Here is a 20,950-nt window from a genome sequence, read left to right on the forward strand (position 1 = left end):
CATTTTACAGTTTGAGGGGTGCTGCTGGAAGAAAATTTCACGAGGAAACCAATGGAACCATTTTCAAAATCTCAAAGTTTTGATTTAACGGAGTTAAAAGCTTTTTTTTTTTTTTGCCATGAGAAATTATTTATTCGATAGATAACAAGAGATTTTATAAAGATGAGAGATAAGCTAAAGTACTTGGGGTTAATATGTAAAAAAAAAAAAAAAATAGTAAGTAAAGTAGTCAAGAGTTAACTCCCCGAGACACGCCGGAATTACCACAAGGTATATCCTCGGCTGGAGAGGGGGGGGGTGGGGTTTGGGGGTTGGTGAGAGGTGGATTTTGATGAAGGGGGGATTTGGTTTGAGGGTTTCTTTAATGTATTTTTGGATTGCATTCCAGTTAGACTTGTTTTTAAGTAGGATTGTTTGAAAATCATCAGGGGTTAGAGTGGAATGCAGTTCTGTATCTAGTATAAGTTTTTGGCTAATGAAGCGGTAGCACGAGAAAAAAGTGTGTTCCGGCGTGTCTCGGTCAGTTACGCAAAATTTACACATGTCAGAACTTGTCAATGTTGAAAGCTTGTAAAGTTTCCAAGTTTTGTCCGGCCTCTTCCATTGACTCGATCCCTTATGCGGCGTCCCCTTTTTTGATCCCTGCCTTCTGCGCACCTCTTTAGCGCCCCCTTTATTATCAGAAGCTGCCTGGAATCACGCACTTGATGCCTTCAAAGCCGATTGCATTAAAAACGCATCATCTTGCACCGATATTTTCTGTTAAATTCTCGTTATGCGTTGCGAATTTTATGGGTCCAGTTTCAAAACAAAGAAAATTCTAAACTATGGATCATGTCTGTTTTTCCAGTCTTCATAAATATTACCATTTTGTTGTTTTAAAACCTCGGTAGAGGAAGCGCTTCCGGAGGGCATTACCAGAGGCTTGGCGTGAATTGCGATGTATCGAACGTTCTGCCATTTAAACTTATGGTAAAGAATCGATTATTAAGGTGTTCGCTGCGAACACCCTGTCTATCGATCCTTTTCCATAGGTTTAAATGGTTTAACAATCGATATATCGCAAAGCACGCCACGCCACTGGGCATTACATAACTCGGCTAAGATGAACCTTGAGACATATTGAAGCATGTGCTAATCATGGCTCATACAGAAATGTACTTACTGCTCTCACCGCTATCACGGGCCGCTGGCCAGTCAGCAGCACGATATTACTTTTTGAAAAATAAGTAAAAAAATGAATGTACACTAAATTAAAAAACGGAAAATGAAATCGACCGCGTTAAGCAGAAAGTAACCAAGCCACATTAGCTGTAGCCAAATCTATTGGGCAGTTTGATTTTTTTTCCGTAAAAAAAAAGAATAAAAAGGGGTTTTTTCTGTTGAAAATGAGCCTAGGACGACCTACATTTTTCGTTCTTTATTTTTAGCTTTCCTAACCTATATTTTCAGGTTTTCTTTTCTACTCCAAGTTCGGTCGATACAATTATTCGTGGAACTTCCATGCAACGGTTCCAAATGGCATAGGATCGGATGAACTGACAACGGAGCCAGAAGTTTTTATTTATTCTCTCGCTTCGATCATTCGATTAAATTTTATTATTGTTTCTGCACGCACGTGCAGCGCAAAGGCGCTTTTGCATGAGAGCTACCAATGGATGCATGCGCCATTGTTGCGCATTTATTACCGCCAGATAGCGTGGCTTCTAATCTTCTACGTGGGCTGTAATTATTCAATTAAAACGTGGGTGCATAAATAACAGGAGCACGCCGAAGACACACAAAGCATGAAAGCAATAATTAAAAATCGTCCCTTGACTTTACTTCAGCTCTGCGACTTTTTAATCGATGGCATCCTCCCAGTGGCAAGGCGTGAGTCATCGGTTATCGATATTTCCCCTTTAAAGCCACGGTAAAGAATCGTTCGTTAAGGGGTTCGTTGTGAACATTCTGTTTATCGATCCCTTGCGACAATTTCAAATGGTAGATCAATTGATAGAACGTAAAGCACGCCACGCCACTGCTCCTACCAGCCAAAGAAAATACTAATGGACCACTAGATAAGGTACGAATTTAAGCATTCTGATACATGTTTCTTAACCAAAATTTTACGTAAAACACGATGCACACAACGAAAATTACCGAAATTAACTCCTTACGAAGATATTCAATGATTCTTAATGCGTGAATTCAAACCACCCGCTCATGAAAACACAATGCTCTACGTGATTCACATCGCGCGCTAAACGTTATCATAACAGTCTCTGCGATATAAAAATCTGGCAACCTTAATCTTGACGCTTTGGCTCAGTTATAGCAAATTGCTAATAGTTTGAACAACACATGATGGGAAATGAACATTGCTCGATTGAGAAGCTTGCTGAAACCGTTGTAGTGGGCGATTTGACTCACGTAGAGTTTTGAGTTTCTTGTGAGCGGGCAGTTCAAATTCCTAGTAACCAATGTGAAATAAAAACGTTAATATCTTCGTTAGGAGTTGGTTTCCGTAATTTTCGTTGTGTGAATCGTTTTCCACGTGAAATTCTGGTTAAGAAACATGTATCAGTTCGCTTAAATTCGTACCTTGTCTAGTGGTCCATTATGTAGACTAGATAACTGTTCGTAGAAACAGTGGCTACATTTTGCAATTGAACTGCATTTTGCGATGCGGAACTACAATTTTTGGCTCAATTCAAAAACAACGTGCACTGGAAAGAAAAAAACACATTGGATCTAGAGTCCAGACTCTTAAAAACATCGACAAGAAAAAGTGCTCTTGATTGAATCAGAATCTAGCTTCAATCAAGAACCAAGCCTCTTAATTTAAGCGGATTTCGTTTTGATTCAAGCAAAAACCCGATTGAATCAAGAGTATTTTTTCTTGTCGATGTTTTCAAGAGCCTGGACTCTAGATCCCATGTATTTTTTTTCCCAGTGTGTGTACCGTCAGTTTCCCTATGTCCATACGTGTTTTTACAGATAAGCCGGAAGTTTTAGTTTCAACTTGCAAAATGAAGTCCAATTAGGAACTACAGTTTCTAGCTCGGTTAAAACAAAAATGCATTGACCATTAGTTTCCCCACACGCATCAGTTTCTACATAGATGAGCCAAAAATTGCAGTTCCTAATTGCCAAATGTAGTTCAATTACTCCTCTTCATCAATTCGATCAGATTTTTTTCTTCAAAAAAAAACGAAAACTTTGCGCTTAATATTGGAACGCACCGTTACATAACTATGGATATTTATTGACACTATCACGTCTAAAATGCAAAAATTGCGTGGATCGCTTTGGCAGCATTTTGACGGATTAATGCGGAAAGTGCATGCCTCGATTATCTTTTATAATTAAATTATAAATTAAAAATATCAAGATAAAACTTTACGATTACATATGCTTTAATTTTTCAAAGAACACAAATCAGAATGTTCTGGTTCAATTCTGAGTGATTTCAGGTAGAATAAGAGATTTATTGGTTTAATTGAATGCATGCCGCTCTCTACTATCCTTACAAAATAGGCTTTGGCCCGTCTTGCTGTATGTAAGGGGGGGGGGGATCATGATGATATGCATAAAATTGCGATTCCGGTATTTCTTCTCCCTTAAACCTTTCCCTTTTACCCAGTGGCCTCTTTATATATTTTGCTGTCAAATTTGTAAGAAAAAAAGGCATTTTACAGTATGTAATTTTTCTTAATAAAGGAACTTTAAATAGGAAAAAAAGTTAGAATATGAGAAGAAAACAATAGAAATTTTCGGATGGATCCCCTTCAAAAGATGAATGCATTCTGGCGGAGACTCACAATTCATTGTTGCCTGTCTGCCTTGTGCTGAAAAGTCAGCACTATTCCTCATTTCAACGATCTCGATTCAATGGCACAACCTGGCAACCTTGATTACATCAGGATATGCCCTTCCGACTCTAGCCTCCATTTATTTTAAGCACAAGGGAACATGAGAAAAAACCATTCACTGTTTTACTCGTTTGACCCGTATAAAATAGTTTACCATTAAGTATAAGTATGTAAAGAACTATCTATGTTAGCACAAAATTATCAAAAAAGCACACAAATGATCCACGAAAGATCCTTTCATCGGCATTGACATTATACTTAGGCGAGTTAGAAAGTTCACTTGCCAAGGATTAGGAGGGTAGAGACATTAAAAAATAGCCAATACGGAAAGTGATAAAATTTACTAATGAGAGAGATTCAAAATTGAAGAGCAATGTGAATTACAGCCGAATAAAACTATAAATTTTTACTTCTATTAAATCATCGAGACTACGCTCTAGATTTTCACAATTTTAGTAAATTTTGAAAAGGAAAAAATTAAATACATTATTTGAAGCAATGGCTACTCAGAAAGATGTGAAAAGACATACACTGCGTGAAAATATGCATTAAACGTGACATTAAAAATAACTACATCACACAATTGAGACTTCTTTTGAGATCCTAATACTAGATAATATATTCGTAATAGTTATTGTAAACATAAATTCGTTTAAAGTTTAAATGAGGGAATGTAAAAAATTGACAGCAGAACAAATGAATCTAAAAACAGAGGAGTGAAAATTTGCACCCTTAAAGAAATAAATTTGTCGATCGATAAGTTCTTTAGTTGATAATGAACTAAAGATGAATATTCTTAAATGGAATATAATGATCTTGAATGTTGAAGTAATGTCATCGAAAATGGATAAAAAACTTAAGACGTTGCGTTGTAATCACCATTATTCTGACTATAAGGCTAACAACATCTGGAGATTCTGATTGTCCAATAGATTGACTATCATCTCCTTGACATCACTAGGTAGCCCAGAGAAATGCTCAAATAAAGCGGCAAAGATATTGGTACATCGATTCAATAAGTACCTGCGGTGCGCACCTTTCTCAAATTGCCATTCTAGGATGCTCGCATAAATTGGGAACTCATCCTTGTACGCAGCCGTCTGGAATTCTCGCTCGATGCTGATATTCCGGAAATAGTTAGAAATAAGACAAACGTCTTGAACCAATACATCGAAAAAGGACACGTCCGTGTCTCCTACTTTCATATTTTGCATCTTTTGGACCTCCGCCTTACATTGCAAAACATAATCATCAGGAATCAACGATTCCAATTGTTGTAAATTATATACATCTTTTCTTTGAAACAGTTCCCAAGCAGAGACCATTTTGAAGATGTAGCAAGCTAAATTTTTTAACAAATCTATAGAGCCTACCAGATTTTCGGAGTTAAAAGCTTCAATAATCATGGATAAGAGAGGATGGTCGTAATTGAAAGCGTAATCAAAGAGAGTCTGGCATGCGCTTATATGTTTATAACGAATGGAAACACGCAGCAAGTAAGTTATCTCCGTTTTATCTTCGTTGCTCAAGTTTTTTACTAAATGTGGTTCTCCGTATTTGAGACAAAGTTTCAATTTCTTTAAGTCGCAATTCGTCCTACGAACACTTACCAGTGCAACAGACATTTTTTCATATTCCGGTTCCAACTCTGGACTTCCGTTACCTAGATCTCTTGGAGCCGAGGTGGTATCAATCGTAATAATTGGATCTGCGCCCTTCCGTAGAAGTGTTTCTAATATTTCCGCACTGGACGAGGCGACAGCTTCCGTTATTAGATCAGCGTCACCACGGATATTGGCCTTTTTTTCTATCAAAATGTTAACAGCATTTTGATTATCATGGTGCGCAGCGTAGTATAAGGGAGTCATTCCGTCATCAGTCGGTAGATTCACGTCAGCTCCGTGTTCGATCAGGAGTTTCACGATATTTCCCTCCAGATTGAACGCGGCCGCTATGTGCAAGGCACCACCGCACATATCGGAGTGCTCTTCGGATTTCGAGTCGCGGCAGTGGCAACGAACGGCGTTCACATCAACACCCCTGCTCAACAGCTGCTCGACCAAGTCCTGCCTATTTTTATGGATTGCTCCGAGAAGCAACGCTACGGAGTCAACATTCTGTAGATTCTCATCATTAAAAGCAAAATTAGGGGGGCAGACAGTGTTGAGGTGATCTCTGCAAAAATTCGAGCCTGTTCGCAATGCGAAGTAAAAAGCTCTCAAGATACAAGCGTCGCTCAATTCGGAGCGCCGAGACAGAACGAAATCCAGGAAATCTCGATTTTCCTTCCGAAAAGGTATGAGCAGAATATTACTCTCGTGGTCGTGGTCTGGATTAAGAGCTTCGGCGTTGATGTCCGCTCCAGCTTCGAGCAATAACTTCACCATGCCGATATCCCCATTTTCTGCGGCACTCAGCACAGGGCGATCATTGAAGCTACCTCTCGCGTTGACATCAGCACCTTGACTTATAAGGAATTTCACGACTTCTGAATGCCCATCAAATACAGCCGAGTGCAAAGCAGTAAAGCCATCGGGTTCATCTTCACAAACTCGGTTATAATTGTGGGGATTCATATTTTGGATACCGTTCACATTGGCACCCCTTTCAATAAGGCAATTGACAAGCTCGAGATCTCCATTTCGAGCGGCATACATAAGAGGCGTGGCGCAGTTGAAGTTACCCGGCGACATACATTTCTTATCGATTTCAGCAGAAGCTTTAAGAAGAGCTTCAACAACTGCTACGGTGCCATTACTTGCAGCAAGCTCCAAAGGAGTGTTATCATGATGCGCACGACTCGGGAGTTCGAATTTGCAGAGAATATGATCTTCCGCATTCACATCCGCACCATTCTCAACGAGGAATTTCGCCACTTCTGTGTGTTCGTTCGCGGATGCATGTAATAAAGGAGTTGCTACGAAAGAATCTTCTTCTGAATACGTATCCAATGCGTTCACGTTCGCTCCGTTCTCCACTAAAATTCGCACAATTTCAAATTGTCCCTCTTTAGCGGCACGATGCAGGGGCAAGATGAGATCCAACATTCTGGTGGCAGGTTTATTCACGTCGTACCCGTTTCTTAGGAACATCTTCAGAAGAGTCGGGCTATCCATCTTAACGGCGAAATGTATGGGAGTGCCGCCACCGTGATGTCCATATCCGAATTCAACACCATAAGACAGGCATGCCTCTATGAATCTCAAACTGCGATCGTCGATTGCGTGGTAGAAAGTACTCCTCCAGTCGAGGTAATCGGAACTTATTATGTTGTTCCCACTTTTCGGGAAGAAAATGAGTGCCTCTTCTTTAAGATGCGATATGAAGTCCCTGTCCTCTTTGACATGGATTGTTGGATCCGTTATTTCACGACTGACATCGACGTTGGCCAATCTAAACTCGAAGATATCTAGCTTGTGAGGTCGTTGGGAATTGGCTAACAGAGTTCGTGGATCACTCGAGTCCGTGATGACTACAATATTGTTCTTCCGGAAAAAGTTCTTAATTTCTGGGCGCATTTCTGTGAACGCTTTAGGGAGCAGAACATAATTAGTTGCACGGGGGCACCGACGTGATCTCCGACCTTTCCGCTTTTTGGGACCAATCAAAAGGATGCATTGCACGTGCGCTAACATGGTATCTTGAATGAGCGAATCCCACTGCAACACAGAAATATTAAAATCATCTTATTAATGCACTATGCTGGAGAGACTGAGCACACTGATCTCAACTACAGGAATTATGGAAAGCAACATTTTATACTCATTTCTGCTTTTAGAATGGACTCAAATGTTTCAGTCAGGGAATTCTAAAAAAAGAAATTAACGATTCACATGGGTATCGATTCCAGGTCCGTCGAGAGGAATCTCACAATATATTGCAGAGAAAAATTCCAACGACTTTGATAACTTTAAGAGGCGCGAGTCATAATCATCATGAACCTTAGCATCTAAAGTAGATTGAAAAGCAGAATCGCAAAATGTCTATATTTTTCCGTCTTCATCGCGGCTGATATATCACCTTTTTGAAGAAAAATTCATTACATGGAAATGATGAAGCGCAAGTGCTATCGATTCGTAATGTATCAATCACAAACAAAATTATCTATCTTTGAATGAAGGTTGAAAGCTGCATTGTCATTCTGTGCAGTTTTTTTGAGAGTGGTTCTCAGAGCCGACTTAAAAATGGATGGAGATGGAAGAAGATTTATGCAGAATGGAGATGTTGCATGTGTGAGGTATTTGCGATTTGACCATTGATTCTTATGTAAAAGTTCGCAAGAATTACGATGGTGCCACTGGTTTTCTCTGAAATCATATCCAAAGCTCAAAGAAAGCTCTCACTTTGAGGCCAAAATGGAGGGAATATCCCACCCTACCCTGAGAGTCCACGTCTACATCAAAACAAACTCTCCATGCAAAGATAGGGAGCAAATACATTAGCAGGGTTGCCGTGTTTTCAGTTTTGGAGTCCCCAAATAAAGTGGCAGCCCTGTCAATGTATTTGCTCCCTATCTTTGCATGGAGAGTTTGTTTTGATGTAGAGGTGGACTCTCAGGGTAGGGTGGGATATCCCCTCCATTTTGGCCTCGCTTTGAGAGCTTTTTTGAGCTTGGGAGTTGATTTCAGAGAAAACCAGTGGCACCATCGTGTTTCCCGCGAACTTTTACATAAGAAGCAACAGTCAAACCGCAAATTCCTCACACATGCAACATCTCCATTTATGCGAAATCAAAGTTTTATACGTACTTTTATAATATATGAAACGACGGGTAGTAAGAATTGTGAAAATTAGTACCCCTGGATGATTCGAGTTCATAGGGTGGCTGCACTTTTGGGCCTCAAGAGCTACATGACCTGATCAAACCTTACCTCTAAATTTTCGAGTTGTCCGTACTCTAACTATAAAGGCACTCTGGAGCATACCTGCGTCTCACCTATCTCGAGTCTTCACGAGTGAGGATTTTAGAGTGAAGGTGTAAAAATAATAATTTGATCGCCGGTTCAGATCGGAGCCGCCCGAAAGCGGAGGGCCCAGTTGAAACAGCTCATACTTGAGGCTGCAGGGGCAGCGCAGTGGGCTCGAGCAGTGGCGTGGCGTGAATTGCGATTTATCGATTGTGGTGCCATTTAAACCTATGAAAAAAGATCGATTATCAGGGTGTTCGCAGCGAACACCTTAATAATCGATTCTTCACCATAGCTTCAAATGGCGAGATATCGATAATCGATTATTCACGCCACGCCACTGGGCTCGAGACACGTCATTCTCGCGTTTGTGTGTTTATTTTAATTTCGTCTATGAGAGGGAAAATATTAACAAACGCCACCTGCGGGTGTAATTATAGCAACCGACTACGCGTGGCCACTCCGGTATTTTTATATTGAGCGGCTTCTTTTTCCTGGCGTTTTTCGCTTTTCTGAACCGAAACAATGAGCGGGTGCTCTTGCGAGAGGAAAGGCGCCGCACGATGGATCGAGCTAGAGTACCTTTATAGACAGAGTACGGCCATTCGTATCTTTTTACTACGGGAAAACTGTTCCGCTTTTTGATTGGTCAACGAGTTTTTAGGCTTCATGATGCTCTTAGGGCCGTAAATAAACAAACAAGATGGCGGCTCACCGTAACATCGATAGGAAGCTAAAATTTGACAAAAATTTCAATTACACGGCAGTAACAATTTAAATTAGCATATCTACGAATAACACATAAAAAACACATGAAAACACTGTTAAATCGCCATTCGCCTACATCACAGGAGGATGTAAGATGTGCATAACCTCAAACTTCTTCTTCTTCTTCTTCTTCTGATGGTTTATTGGCTTATATTCCAAGAGAGGAACCTACAGCCATCTATAGACAGGAACCTCAAACTTCCTTGCTGATAACAGCCATCTTGTTTGTTTATTTACGGCCCTAAGAGCATCGTGTCAGCCTATTCGCTCGCGACTAATGAAAAACCGGAACAGAAATGGCCATACTCTGTCTATAAAGGTACTCTAGATCGAGCCAATGAAAGAAGTCGGACAAAATTTGGAAACTTCAAAGGCTCATAACTCAAGTTTTTACAAACTTTTCGGTCTTAAAAATAGTCTCATTGGTTTTTACGTTAAATTTTCTTCAAGAATTACCCCTCGAAATTTACAATTTGATAGAATAAACATTAAAATGTGCAGTTTTGGTCAAAAATTTCATGTCCGACCTTTTGGTTTGACTCGGTCCACTGTGCGCCGCACAATGGATCGCGTCATTAGGAGACTAGGTCGGACAAAATTTGGAAACTGTTAACGCTGACAACTCCGTATATCTGTCGCAGGCATATAGTAAAATCAGGCATCTTGTCAAATGCCCAGGCAAATGGTCAAATGTTCTAACTTAGATTGAAATTCTGATTCGTTTCCTAATTTCAGACAAAATAATTCATTGCTCCTGCAAGAACAAATTCTCAGTAAAAATTTGCACCCACAATGGTATTTCTAACAATTTTTGGCTCCTAAAGAGACACTGATCTTGAAATTTTCAGCATGTCGTAAAATACAGAATTTTTGGAATTTCAACATTTGAAAATATGAGAAGCGATTGAAGAGGAAGAGACAAAGAGAATTCGTAGGTCCGATGAGTTATTTTTCCAAAAATGGTGAAAAATCGTGAGCTCTTCGCCATAAATTCACAAAATTTTGTAAACCGTCAAAATTTGATTATCTGCCTAGGCATTTGACAAAATGCCTGATTTCACTATTCGCCTGCGACACGAACATTTAAATGGAGAAAAAAAAAATTCGTGCGTGGGACCGTGGACCCGAAGTTGAGGTCATATGGATCTCTGAAGTTTTCGGATCACGTATCCAAAAACTTGAGGTCTAGCTGCCGAAGTTCGGGTCAGACATTTGAAGCACTCCGATAAATACCGAAGGGTTCGGGCCACACATCTGAAGTACTCCGGTACATACCGAAGTGCCTCGATGTCTGACCCGAACTTCAGCAGCTCGACCTCAAGTTTCCGGATGCGTGATCAGAAAACTTCAGAGATCCATATGACCTCAACTTTGGGTCCCATGCACGAAGTTTTTTCCTCCGTGTAAATTTGGCAATAGCTAAAGTGGCTTGGTTCCTTTCTGCTTTACGCGGCCCATTTAAAAGAGCTCCGTACAATGCACATCCGACTTTCAGAATCCAGTATGTCAGTATCTGATCGCAAGATCTATACTGCCGTGCTAAGGAAAAACACCGTATGAACATTCGAGAGTTGCCAAGTTCCTTCTCAGAAAAAGGCAATTTTTGAAGGAGGTTATGAATATTTTTCCTTGAAATTTTCAGGAGCTCTTGGTGAAATTGCCAACAAAATTATCCGAAAAATTGGAGGAGAAATACTACCAATTTTCCCGAGAATCCGTGATTTACCGAAGGAAATGTGGCAGCGCCGGAAGGTTCATATGGCGTTTCACCTTAGCGCGGCTATATAGGCCGCCGCGCGGCCGACATCCAAGTCCACCCGCCCACTCGCCCTTTTCCAGGTTGCTTTTCCCCGCCGAAACGAAAAAACCCCCCGCGCTGGAGAATAAAATCATGTAAATCGCATCGATAAATAATTAAAAAAAGGAGGAGTTTCCGCGGACGCAAATGATAATCCCCCCGGATGAGAATGGATGTGCATTGTGTCAGTGGGTAAAATACATGAGTGCGTGCGGTGTGCGGTTTCGAAGGAAGGAATTATGGGGAAAAGTCGGAGACTGCGAACTTTCTGACAACTCCTCCTGAGCTGGTTTTATTCCTTTGAGCAGGTAGTTTTTACCCGCTTGGGTATCATAACTATGCGGACCGAGCACTCTACCGCGCTGAAGGAAAAACGCCTCATGAGCCTGTAGACGTTGCCATGTTTCCTTCAATAAAAACGAATTCGCTGGGAAAACCGTGAATATTTTCCTTCAAATTCGGAAGAACTTTCCGTGATTTGGCAACATGGGAAGGGGGAGGGGGGTTTCAAGGGTAAAATTATAACTTCAGCGAGATGTCTACTGAAACAGGCTAGCCAAAAATCAGTACTTTTACAGTACTTTTTTAGTGCATTCCCAAGAAATTCAGTACCTCCTCAATAAAGAAAATTCAGTTCTTTTACAGTACCTCCTGTTGACGAAATACGAAAATTTTTAAAAATTTGAATATCTCGCTCAAATTGCGATAAATATGACAAAATTTTTGAAAAAGATCCGGGCCCTCTTGCGAAATTCACGCACTTTTTCAGTACTTCCGGACCGCCCTTAAAAAATCGGTAATATTTCCTGACTTGTAGACACCCTGAACACGACTCATTTCTGAAGATTTAAGAGTGAATTTAAGACGTCACTATTTTTGTCGCTATGGCCAGTGGCGTGGCGTGAATTGCGATATATCGATTTTTCTGCCATTTAAACCTATGATAAAGAATCGATTATTAAGGTGTTCACTGCGAACACCCTGTATATCGATCCTTTCCCATAGGTTTAAATGGTATAACAATCGATATATCGCAAAGCACGCCACGCCACTGGCTATGGCAAAAGTTCGCAACAGACCTACACGATCAAAACTCGGTTGATGGACCAAATTTTTCGTTAAATCGACCGAGAGACCATTGGTCACTCCGGAACACCCGGAAATGAAGAAAAAGTCATGAGCAATTATTAATGTACTCTTGTTACTCTCGCTGTCACTGAGAGATTGCGATTTGCCTCTTTTTAGATTTGGTCGTGGCTTGCGGATTGGACTATCAAAAATGTGATCCAGGTTCTATTGCAGCCTGATTTTTCCGAGGTTGCAAACATTCAACACAGAAATTTGGTCGATGTGACCCTTCAAAAAAAATTTTTTTTTTTTGGAAATGAAGTCAAATAAAAAAAAATCAAAAGTCAAAGGTAAAGTCAGTTTTTTCAGTGATAAAACGTCGTTTCGTCATCGTTTTTTTAACTTAAACTTAACGATAACATAACGACGCTTTTTTTAGGTGAAAAAAACTTATGTAAAGTTAAATCTGCACGGATTGATTTCAAAAAAACCAAATTATGTCGACAAGAAACGACGCTTCAATGTCAAATGTCATCAAATTAATATGTCAAGAAAAAAAAATTCCAGTGCATGTTAGCACAGAAGGTCATTTTCCTTTAAGTGTAGCAAAATTTTGCAACAGACCTAATGCCGTTGGGGTAACACCACCCATCTCTCTCTCAAATCAAAACATGAAAGGAAAAGAGAAAAAAAGGAAGAAAAAATAGCTACTCTGACCTTAAGGGTCCATTAATGGCGGCACTATGAAAGCACAGAAGGCGTTCGGGCTTTGACGAACAATTGAAAATATTTTGCTGGATGTGGCCTTATTCGCGGCGAGCGAGCCGTCTCGGAGAATGCCTCTCCTCCGCTCCGCAAAATTCGGAGGCGAGACCAAGGCAAAAATCCGACCGAGGAAAAACGCCGTATGAGCATTCGAATGTTGCCAAAGTTACTCTCAGAAAATAATTGTAATAAATGAAAATTATTAGTATTTTTCCTTGAAATTTTCAGAAAATTTAGATCAAATTGCGAACAAAATTATGTGAAAAATCGAAGGGCGAATATTTTCAAATTTTCTCGCAAAATTCCTGTTTTTTCAAAGGAAATTAGTCAACCTCTGAAGGCTCATACGCCGTTGTTTTTTAGCTCGGCAGAAAGAGTGTGGGTGATCCATTATTGATAGAACGCCCCTCGCTAATCACTTAGTAATTCATACGGCGCGGCGATCACTCTTCGAGTCAAATTATTACGATTATATAGAGCGCGAATGATCGATCATCGATTTTTTCCCCGTTTGAAGCTGCGGTAAAAAATCGATCGTTAAGGTGCTCGTTGGGAGCACCCTGTTAGTCGATCCTTTTCCATGGGTTTAAATGGCAGATCAATCGATACATCGCGAAGCACGCCACGCCACTGGCGAAGTTTCGGTAGCGACCGTGGTCTTGCACGAAAATCTTATTAGCCGCAATTACAGCTTCATTATATCCGAGCATTGCAGGATGTCAGTTAGTGTTCCCTTCAGAAGAAATCCCTCTCACTATATACCTTGCCTATAAAATACGTCGTATGAAAATACGGAGGCTGTCAGATTCATTTTGACGTACGTATAATAATGACATTTTAAAAATGATATGAACATTTTTGCTGTCGGTCGCCCGATGAACATTGGGAGGATAAGCGTATGTGACGTGTCGCAGAACCCCAGGGTGCGTTGTAGGAGCGACTTTTATGGTGGTAAGGAAATTTGTGTTTGAAAAATTTGGACGAATTGAAACTATCTTGGAAATAAAAGTGTGTGAAAAATTCGATGAAACATTTGATTTTATCATGATGAAAATTCGGTCACACCAAAAGGTCCATGCAGTGTTTTTCCTGTGCGGCAGCTTTCCGATTTCCTTTCATTTGAATCCATTGTAAATATCTATTCTAAGTAGACAGCCTGCCTCACTAAGAATCGATAGTTTCAGTAAAACTAAATGGAGGAAAAACCATTGTAAGAATCGCCACTGGTTGGAGCTGGCAGAGATTGCAGCAGCGTCTTGGCGTGTTCTGCGATACATCGATTGATGTGCCATTTAAACTTATCAAAAAGGACCGGAAAACAGGGTGTTTGCAACGAACACATCAATAATCGATCTTTTACCACGCCTTCAAATGGGAAAGTATCGACTTTGGGGGAGCGTTAATCGACGAGGGATATTATACAGCGTTTCAAAAATAACGTAGCGCCCCTTTCCTCCGGGTAGCAGTGGTGGGGCGTGAATAATCGATTATCGGTATCTCCCCATTTGGAGCTGTGGTAAAGCATCGATTATTAAGGTGTCCGCTGCGAACACTTTGTTTGTCGATCCTTTTCCATATGGTTAAATGGGATATGAATCGATACATCGCAAAGCACGGCACGCTACCGCCTGATAGCACACCCACTAGACGGGATCAAAATTCCTCCTTATAGAGAACTACATTATGGACTCCTTACAGAGTTATATTCCTTATGGACAGCTCCTCAAGAGTCAAGAATCTCGCGGAATACCTTTTATTCCTTTCCATTTTGAGTTTACATGGAAAACGCAACTACTAATTTTTATTTCTACTTCAATTTCACAAAAGGCCCCACTTGGATTAAAAAACGTTTACATTGTTGTTGGAGGATTGAAAAGTTCCAATTCTCGGAAACTCAACTACATGCACCAGAAAGGTCTTCCACCCACCCAAAATTTTTGGCTGAATTCAGTTTGGTCCGTTTTCAGGGTGTCTACCAGTTATAAACATAGGTGTAGCTAGGTCATTTTGCTGGAGGGGGTCTGGCCCCCCACCACCGGGGATCTGGAATAATCCCCAGCTGATACTATTTCCAATTTTGGGAGGGCAGGCCCCCCTGGCCCCCCTTCTTACGCCTCTGGTTATATATTATGAATAACCAAAATGGGGGACTTTCGGGGACTTCTTTCCCGAAATAACGAGAGAAAGGGAGCTAGTAAGAGCGTTACAAGGTGTATTTCATACGACTAATTTTAAATGTATGTTAAACCGATAAAAACATAAGAAAAACCAAGTAACACCTCAGTTTTTTTATTCCTGGTTATACCGCCCCGCCGCGGCTGGCGGGAAAATTTAAAAATGCCGGTGTTTAGGACGAATTTTGCCATTTTTTGGGGACCTGAACAATAAAATTGGGGACTTTCGGGGATATCGGGGACACCCTCCCAAAATCGGGGATAACCGGGGACATTGGGGTCCGGTAGACACCCTGGATTTCTGACACCCCCCTTCTCAACCGTGTTGGGCACTTTTTGAGATAAAGCTATTCAAGTTCGAATTACACGTGATGTCGGTGGCCGTAAAAAGTAAGACTGCGTTGATTAAAATCAAGGGGAGGGGGGAGAAGAAAAAAGGGGTCATATTTTGGGGACCTGAACAAGAAAATTGGGGACTTTCGGGGATATCAGGGACACCCTTCCAAAATCGGGGATAACCGGGGACATTGGGGTCCGGTAGACACCCTGGTTTTCTGACACCCCCCCTTCTCAACCGTGTTGGGCACTTTTTGAGATAAAGCTATTCAAGTTCAAATTACACGTGATGTCGGTGGCCGTAAAAAGTAAGACTGCGTTGATTAAAATCGAGGGGGGGGGGGGGAGAAAAAAAGAGAAAAAAACCAGAAGACGAAAACGAAATTCAGATTGATCATCCGCGCCCTTGAGCCTCAATCACGTTCTGATTCGAGCCCGCATTGTGATCCCCCGCGAGTGTGGGCCGCCGCGGTCCCCTCAGCCCCCCCCCCCCCCGAGTTCATCACCCTGAGGGAGGGGGGGAAGGGGCGTCCCACACTCCGAATCTCCAAATCTGAGGAGCAGTAAAGGAGGAATGGAATGAGGGGATATTACTTAATTGAGTTATATTCTTTTCCCTTTTGATATCATTGAAGTTGCTCGAGTATCACGTTCACACTGCCGTGCTGAGGAAAAACGCCGTATGAACATTCGAGAGTTGCCAAATTTCCCTTGATAAAACATGTATTTTTGACGACATTCATGCGTATTTTTCCTCGAAATTTTCAGATATTTTAGATTGAATCGCGTGCAAAACAGTCTGAAAATTTTGGAAAAAAATATTCACAAATATCCCAGGAATTTCGGTTTTTATCGAATGAGACTTGGCAACGTCTGAAGGCTTATACGGCGTTTTTCCTCAGCACGGCAGCACACCATTCGGATGAGCGACGGACGTTCGGAGGGATCGGCGAAATCAAAACACGAGGTATTATTTGACTTGCTGCCTCCATGACTCTGCGATCTTTAGAATAGTTTCAAAATTAGCGAACGCGAGATGATGGCAGTAACGCCTCCATCTTCAACCGATAGAAACAAAGACGCGAGAATGCCGTAGATTGAATCCGACGGGAATTAGAATTACACAGCACTCGAAAAAAAAAAAACACATTGGATCTATAGTCCAAACTCTTAGAAACATCGACAAGAAAAAGTACTCTTGATTTAATCAGATTTAAGCGTAAATCAAGAACCATGCCTCTTAATTTGAGTGGCTTTCCTTTTAATTTAAGCTTGAATCCGATTGAATCAAGAGTCCTTTTTCTTGTCAATGTTTTCAAGAGTTTGGACTCTAGATCTAATGTGTTTTTATTCCAGTGACGTTTTGGCCATGTCTTTATCGCGGGAAGTTTCATGTCCGAGTCATCGCAAGTGCTCCCGCGTGCTTGACGTAAGCTGAGCAACGATTTAAGGCAGACGGGAACAGAACTACCGTGCTGAGGAAGATCACCGTATGAGCCTTGGGGTGTTGCCAAATTGCCTTTGATAAATTACCGATTTTCAGGGAAGTCTGGAAATATTTTTCTTCTGATTTTTCACAGAATCATATTCGCAATCAGCTTTAAATTATCCGAAAATCGCAAGAGGAAATATTCATTATTATCCCTAACAGTAAACATTTTTTGGGGTGAAATTTGGCAACCCTCGAATGTTCTTCCAGCGCGGCGTTTTTCCTCGCCGCGACAGAAAGCACCGTGCTGCCGAGCTAAGGAAGAACACCGTATGAACATTCGAGAGTTGCCTTTCTCCGGATGAAACACGTATTTCTGACGAAATTTATGCATAGTTTTCCTTGAAATTTTCAGATATTTTAGATTAAATTGCGAACAAAACAGTCTGAGAATTGGAAGAAAAAGATTTACAATTTTCCCAATAAATTCGTATCTTATCAGAAGAAATTTGGCAACGGCTGAAGGTTCATACGACGTTTTTCCTTAGCATGGCAGCGTGTACCTACCGCGCAACGCGTCTCTCATGATCCGCGAACACGCAGGCGCATGCGCTTGGAGCACGCGGGTGGCGAGCATGGAGTCGGCAGACGGTCGGAATGAATGAATGATAAAAAAAAAAAAAAAATTAGAAAAAAAACAAAACGATGTTCAGTATCGAGTGCGATTCGATCGCATTGTGAGCATTCTGGTAATTATGGCTTAGAATTCGCGATTTATTACGATTCACTTTAATAATGCAGTGGTGGCGGAGAGAAATTCATAAATCGGACGCTTCTACTGCGGTTGCCACGTTGTGCGTGAGTTTTAGTGATGTCGCGCGGTAGGACGAGTCAATGGGAACTCTGCCGTGCTAAGGAAAATCGCCGTATGAACTTTCAGACGTTGCCAAATCTTCTCTCGCAAATCACTAATTTTCAGGAAAATTTTTGAATTTTTTCTGCCAATTTCTCAGATAATTTTGTTCGTAATTTGATCTGCATTGACAGCGCTGCATTGTCAATTTGATCTGCTTTTGCTTTTTTAAAATTGGTGCATTGTATCTTATAAGTGACTGAATTTTTAGTGCAATCAGCATTAATGGAGTACCACAACAACGAAAATCAAGAAACACAGTTCATTCCCTTCACTGTTCAGATATGCAGGAACATAATTTCTCTCTCCAATCAAAGCTTAATCCACGTCGTTAATTTGGACCCTGGTTTCGCAACATCGTCTCTAATAATACGCGCTCTTCACCTGAATTCAATCTCGACCATCTTGATCGATGGTTATCGATACTTAACAAAGACATGTGCGAACCTCAGATCAAAGAATCTTATCTTCCTCCTCAATGACGTCAGTGAAATTTTAAGCTTGATTCTGTCAACGACTTTCAGCTCTAATGGGGTAAATGAAGTGACTAAATACCATCCAATCACCGACGGCTTCAATAACTTTACAGAAAACGACTTCACCAGGAAAGGAAAACCACCCGAGTTTTGTGTGCAGCTCGATGGAAAATTCCTCGGTAAATGGACCCACGGAGAGAAAAATTGTGAAACTTGGTTGAAAATCACGTCGAAGGAATTATTAGAAGGGTCTGAACTTACTGATCACGTATTCGACTACACGCGTGGTCTTTCCCTTCACAAAATCTGGAATTTCAACAACTACATTATATTCATGGTTACCTCTGCGAATGCCACTCCTAGGAGTCTTCAAAATGTGAATGCTACGTCAAAAGGAAACACATTTACTACCATTGGAGACATCCATCATGATTTGACGTTCCTGTTCAAATTTTTCTGGCGATTTTTCAAAGGCCACCGGATATTGATCTGTCTCCGGGTCAAATGTTACAATTACAAACCGTACGAAGAAAGTCTCGTTTGGTATGAGAATACAACCACTAAAATCCCGTTAAAATTAGAGACGAATATGCGTGGAAAGAGGGTTCGGTATTACATGAGCTACAGGCAATTGTACAAGGTCGAGAATGTTCTACCTTGGGGTGTTTGGGGATGGATATTTCATGAAGCTCTTCAAGAGCTCTCGAAATCCTACAACTACACACCGATAGGCGTCTTCGACTTCCCCATTGCATCAGACAAAGCGGATGACCACGAACTTAGCCTCAAGTATGACATTGATGTGTACAGTTTAGATGTCGGTCTGAATTTGGACGGAATGGATCTCGACTTATATGACCTCACAACTAGCATCGATACATACTCCCTCTGTTTCGCTACACCCGCAGCAGGCTATAAGCCGCAATATTTGGTGGCATTCCAATCCTTCTCATCCCCGGTTTGGACAGCAGTAATCTTGACGGTCATAACATTCCTCGCTATGCAATTCGCCTTTCAACGTTCCCAGGTGTACGTATTCCATCAGCTTTACTCAGAGGAAGAAGTGTCAAAGTGGGAAAAATCGTCCGTTATCCTTACAGTTTACGCGTATTTCATATGTGGGAGTCCTTATTCCGTCCTCCTGGGTCGTCACTGCACTGGCCGGATTCTGTTTGTCATTTTTGCGTTTTCAGCACTGATCCTCAGCACCGTTTTTCTAAACGGAATGACGACCTTCCTGATGGAACGTGTGCACTACGCTAACATCGAAACTGTTAGCGAGCTGGAGGCCTCCGACCTCCTGATACAGTCGCAAGACCTAGACATGCATCGAAAGTATTTCGACCAGGTCGGGTACGAACAGCTTGAGTACAAACTCATAGACAATTTCAAGTACTACAAAAGAACGCTTTTAGAGGCCGTCGAGGAGAATGAAGCATTCCAGAGGGTCTTCTTTTTGTCACAGATTAAGGTATGATTGGTTTTATTATATTTTTGTCTTCCTTTCAACAAATACCAATTAGAAAAATAATAATAAAAAATGCATTTACACAAAATTATATAAAAATGACAAAGTAATCACCCACTAAAGAAAATCTCAGCATTACTTATGTGGAGTTTACCGATTGATTCCAAAAATGAGGCAAAATTTATGAAATATAGATAGACAAAATATCCAACTGAAGAAAATTCAAGTATGATAAGGGTTTGATGGGGGAAGTAGTATAGAAGGATATTCAGGGAGAAAAAAGGTTAAAAATCGGTGAATACCATTCATATGAAATTCTTCTTACGAAAATCAATCACATATTACAGATAACCGACACAATTCTCAATTTTTCTTTCATTTGACCGGGATGAACCTTATTTCGCACCACGCCAGTTTTCTGCTCATTCTATTTTATCTTTTAACTGAAACCTGAGAAATACATCTTCACCTTCAAGCCAACGTATCACAAGGGCCATACGACATTTAAAATTTTCCGCCGCCATTTTCTTTGTTCACAGAGAAATCGTTCAACGAAGCTGTCCGAAAGTTTCGCTGAATTTTCTTTGTGCTTCCGATAAAATTCGGTGAAATTTTCAAACAAATTCAACCAACAATTTCTCTGTAAAAAAATGAAATTCTGACGGAAATTTTTAAACTTCGCATGGCGCTTGTGATACTTTGGGTGGAAGGTAACGATGTTAGCCTAAAATTTTGTGAATTAATTCAAACAACAACCATGAAGAATTCACAAAAATGTGTCTGACTTTCAGTTTTTTTAAGAGAAATAAAGCATTTTGGCAACGTGAAATAAATTCAGGCTGATTTTATCGACACCGTACAATTTCGAGTATTTTTTAGCCGATACAATAACCTTTTGATGGTAAGTACTTTAATATTTTTTTTAATATTCAAGGATGCATTTAACGCCACGATCAACAAGTACGGCGAAACGGAGGCTGATAAATTGAACATG

General features: G+C 40.7%; 1 protein-coding gene across 1 annotated transcript in view; it reads right to left on the reverse strand.

Moving 5' to 3' along the window:
* Positions 1-7,374: 7,374 nt before the first annotated feature.
* LOC109029629 (uncharacterized) overlaps positions 7,375-20,950 on the reverse strand; it is a 203,587-nt gene continuing 190,011 nt past the window's right edge. The window contains exon 7 of the mRNA XM_072302531.1: positions 7,375-7,513. The gene's annotated coding sequence lies outside the window, so the exon portion shown is untranslated. The remainder of the gene's footprint in view (positions 7,514-20,950) is intronic.

Source organism: Bemisia tabaci, chromosome 7 (genome assembly GCF_918797505.1).
Source record: "Bemisia tabaci chromosome 7, PGI_BMITA_v3".
Taxonomy (NCBI): Eukaryota; Metazoa; Arthropoda; class Insecta; order Hemiptera; family Aleyrodidae; genus Bemisia; species Bemisia tabaci.